Source organism: Nilaparvata lugens, chromosome 8, assembly GCF_014356525.2.
Source record: "Nilaparvata lugens isolate BPH chromosome 8, ASM1435652v1, whole genome shotgun sequence".
In the NCBI taxonomy this organism is placed as follows: domain Eukaryota; kingdom Metazoa; phylum Arthropoda; class Insecta; order Hemiptera; family Delphacidae; genus Nilaparvata; species Nilaparvata lugens.
This window is the reverse complement of record NC_052511.1, coordinates 3275412-3280677: the sequence shown is the minus strand read 5'-3', so window position 1 is coordinate 3280677 and position 5266 is coordinate 3275412.

Sequence of the window (5266 nt, the reverse complement as noted above, 5' to 3'; positions counted from 1 at the left end):
CTTGAATTGCACAGGAAAAGGCATGCCCTGAGTTCAGACTTATGTAATGAAGATGACATTTTCAATCAGTCCGATTTAATCCTTTCCAATAATCCAATTGAATCCTCAGAAATTAAATTATATTGTCCACAAGTAAAGGTTACAAGTCTATTCAAATCAATTGAGTATTTGAAAATATGAGGAAATCAAATAATAATGTTTTCAGGGAATGAATAAATATATTTGAAAAATAAACATCAGTACTAATGTCTATCACTTGTAATGAGGAAATGGATCAAACATTTGATAAAAATCGAAATTCCAACCAAATTTAGTAGACCTTGATGATAAAAAAACCGAAAATGTCTACAAGGTTGAACATGAAAAGATTTGAAAATTGAAGTACGACTCGAGGAAATGAATCTGTCAAGTACTCATGACTCTTACACACTCTAAAATATGAGTGTATTGAGGGAAACTTGGGATATTAGTGAGTAATATCTCTTATGAAACAATTACAATAACTTCTATGAAATGTACTTGGTTGATATATTAATAATAATAATTTTGAGGGTGATGCCCCATAAGCTCTCAGGCTTGTGGCGTGGGTAATGAGTGAGAGGGACGATGATGAGAGATGACGACTACTTCTAGGTAGTCGGGACCGACGGCTTATCATCGCATCCGAAAGGCGGGGGGGCCGTATTTTGTGATTTGCTATGGTAAACACTATATTACCTATTACAGTACTACTCTAAATAATCGTTAATAATTACAGAAGTTTACGAACATTTGAGAGTCAAATATAGGGGTGACACAGAAAAACGGGACTTTTAAAAACGCCATAAAACATTAGTGGGAAGGGCAAAAATGTTTTTATCCAAACTACTTTGAATTGCACCTCAAGAGACATTGCTTGAGTTGGACAGAAAAGGCATGCCCTGGTTACAGCCCAAGAGCCATACCTTCATTACATCTCGAGACATTGCTTGATTTGCAAAGATAAGGCATGCCCTTGTTAAATCACAAAAGCTACCTTTAATTACATCTCAAGAGACCTTGCTTGAATTGCACAGAAGAGGCATGCCCTGAGTTACATCCAAGAGGCATACCTTGAATTACATTTCAAGAGACATTGCTTGAATTGCACAGAAAAAGGCATGCCCTGAGTTCAGACTTATGTAATGAAGATGACATTTTCAATCAGTCCGATTTAATCCTTTCCAATAAATCCAATTGAATCCTCAGAAATTAAATTATATTGTCCACAAGTAAAGGTTACAAGTCTATTCAAATCAATTGAGTATTTGAAAATATGAGGAATCAAATAATAATGTTTTCAGGGAATGAATAAATATATTTGAAAATAAACATCAGTAGTAATGTTGTAGACATTAGGGAGCAAGGAGATGTATTGCATAACTTCTATTGTACTGAATGACTTCCAGTTATTTCTACTTTCATTCTCAACAAAAACTCAACAAAACTCTCAACAAATAGACAAGGACAGACAAAACTCTCGAAAAAAGAGACGTAGATTGTAGAGAACAACAGGAAAATTGTGTAAAAACTCTATGATTGTTGAAAAAAGCAGGAAAATGTAACAAGAAGACGCGAATCGTTTGAAACAACTCAGATTTGACCACAGAATTGACGGCGAATGAAAAATGACAGTCAAATTCTACCACAGCGAAAGCATGGAGCCGGATAGAGGTGGGGTCTGTGGGTTGATACGTTTTTAATATTGTAATGGTGGTCAACCTGCAACAGATTTTCAGCTTGTCATCATTCTGTCATTAACTGTTACATAATTCTATAGAGAGGTCCACGTTATAATGGCAGTGGAGAAAGATAGTAGAACAACGTTGCCGATCCTCGGTCTTGTCAATGCATTCTATGGACGTAGCTGATACAGGTTTATTGATGTACTATCAAAGGTTTATTCTCTCGAATGAAAGACTAGAAATTGTCAAAAACCACTGATTTATTGATAATTAGAAAGACCGGTTTTGGTTATTACACCATTGTCAATCTCTGATAAACAGAGAGGTTTATCAGAGATTGACAATGGTGTAATAACCGAACCGGTCTTTCTAATTATCAATAAATCAGTGGTTTTTTGACAATTTCTTAGTCGTTTTCATTCAATATGAATAATTCCACAATATCAACTTCTCAACTACACAAAAGTTTATTTTCTCTCTTAAAGTAATCAATTATATTCTATTAGAAGGAATTATATTATTCAACAATTTCATAATTAATTTTTAAAATTAAGATGAAATATTTTTTGTCTTGTCAATGACTTCTATAGACGGTAGTGCTGATACAGGTTTATTGATGTGATATTAACTGTTCACTCTCTTTTAAAAGAATCAATTATATTTTATTAAGCGGGAAATTATATTTTTCAATAATTTCATAATGAATTTCCATAATTAAGATGAAATATATTGTTAATCAACTATTTAATATCGGGGACCGAGCTTCGCTCTGGAGTACAAAAGCATAGAAAATTTATTAATAATTAAATTTCTTATTATAATAAGAAAATTGAAAAGAAATTATAATACTATTCATAGATCTTACAGAAATGTTCTATCTCATCACAGTGAATTGAGATTAATTCCCAGAGGAATGCGGAAATTTCCCTTACAAAAGCCCGGTTGCACAAAAGCCGTTAATTTTAATCCTGATTAATTCACGTGAACCAATCAGAGAAGACCAATTCAAAAGATGGTTCTACTGGAATTTATCAGGATTAAAAATAACCCGGCTTTTTGCAACCGGCACCAAGTACGGATTGAATGATTACAAAGTTCAACGCTGAGTCATAATTTTGACACAGTCCCACACACATGAACTCGCTCACTCACTTCCATCATCAACAGACGACGAAATTATTATTACAGCTGTTTTTTTCCAAAGATGGATATAATATTATCCTTTTTAATGTCCTTCGGCGAGTTTTCCCAGGGATGAGACCTAGTGCAATAAAATTTTTATATTATAAACCTACTATGTTGGGAATTTCGTGAGAATCGTTAGAGCTGTTTTCGAGATTCGGTGAAATACAAACATATAAACATCTAAACATAAAAACAGAAATTGCTCGTTTAATAGTTTAGGATTCCATATTGTTAAAAGATGATCTGGCAACATAGCAAAGCGAGAAAGAGATAGCACTATCCGCTTTGTTGAATGATAGACAAGGATAGCAATACCATTGCTGATCAAACACTGCCATTATAACGAGGACCTAACTATATACAGTATATATATAAATGTAGTACAGTATAATTATAATGCAGTACAGATAGGTACAGATATACAGATATATAATAGTCTACAGTATATAATCCAGTTGAGACTATCTTGAGACAAAGAGAATCTCATTCAAACAAGACTCATCCTTTCTCCTTTTGATGAATGAAGCCGAATCAATCTAAGCCAGTAGTAACGGATCTCGAAATCGTGACTACAATTTTTCTCAATCAATGACCAAGAAACAGAGAACGCGTGTCTCAATTTTTCAACTCTAGTCCTCAGAAAACTTTCAAATTTCACATCTCTGGAGAGAGAATTTGTCTAGAGAGATGATACCTATAAGATGCTTAAGATACAGATACCTATATGATACCTGGATACCTGGATTCATGAAAATTTTTTTCCTTAGTTTATTGACCGAGCGGAGTGAGGTCTAAGATTCAAGTCGACGGTTTGGCATTTCTCTTAATGTTTAAATGTTTATATGTTAATATGTTTTTATGTTGCGCATTTACGGCGAAACGCGGTAATAGATTTTCATGAAATTTGACGGTATGTTCCTTTTTTAATTGCGCGTCGACGTATATACAAGGATTTTGGAAATTTTTCATTTCAAGGATAATATAAAAGGAAAAAGGAGCCTCCTTCATACGCCAATATTAGAGTAAAAATCAGACTATAGAATTATTCATCATAAATCAGCTGACAAGTGATTACACAGATGTGTGGAGAAGCCAGTCTGTTGCTGTATTTCCATGAGGTCTATAGTTTCAATCAGGTACTCGTGGATGGGAATACTGCGTGAGGTCTACTGTTCACAGAACCACTAGTTAGTTTGGATGTTAAAATGTTTTTAGTGTTTAAATGTTTGAATGTTTTTATGTTTTTATCTTGCGCATTTACGGCGAAACGCGGTAATAGATTTTCATGAAATTTGACAGGTATGTTCCTTTTTAAATTGCTCGTCGACCGTATATACAAATTTTTAGAAATTTTGCATTTCAAGGATAATATAAAAGGAAAAAGGCCTCCTTCATACGCCAATATTACCGTAAAAATTAGACTATAGAATTATCATCATAATCAGCTGTCTAGTGTACTGTAATACTACCTTTCAAAACATCGAACATCTTGAAAATGTATCTTTCCATTAACGTTAGTAGACAGTTGACTATAATACTACCCGTTCAAAAACAGCGAACATCTTGAAATTGTATTTTTCCATCAACGTTGTAGACAGTTGCAGCCAGACCTGATAACAGCGCTCACACTCACATTCCGGGACGACACGTCACGTGTACGATATAGGACAGAAAGCTCTATGTTTATTCAGGATTTTTCTTAGACATTTTTAATTGATAAATTATTTATTAATTCTTGATAAAACATAACAACAGGTCAATGTAACGCACTGAGCGCGAGGTCTAGTGTTCACAGAACTACAAATACAAATACAACTACAATACTACAGTTGTTAAAGTTAGCATTCATTCTATGTATGTATTTTTATTATTTGTAGGCACCTGCTGTAAAATCTTTTAGGTTTAGCGGAACCATTTGTAATGCTTTTTACGGAATAAAATGATTGATTGATACCTAAGTAGATATTTGTAGATTAGATACTAGAGAAGGTCAAGTTAGATAAACAATTTTCGCATTTTACAATAAAATATTCACGCTTCCACAATTAATTTCCTAAATCTTGAAGTCACCTTTACCTCTCATTGTATTCCTTCTTTAGTAAGGTTCACGTTATAATTCTTAGTTGATTAACATTGGTGTTGCTTCCTTGTCTATCATTCGACAAAGCAACAGATAGCGGTATCCTTTTGTTGTTTTTGAATTTTTTTCCCTACGCACTCAAGGCTGCCAATCATTATTTAACAATTGTGCAGTTGTGCTCCTGGGGGGGTTTATCTCTTATGATAGAGTCCACGTTATGAACTATTGTGAGAAGTTGTAGATTGTAATTCCTTCACAGATAATACGATGTTTCTGGTATTTATAAGAGCAGTCTCTA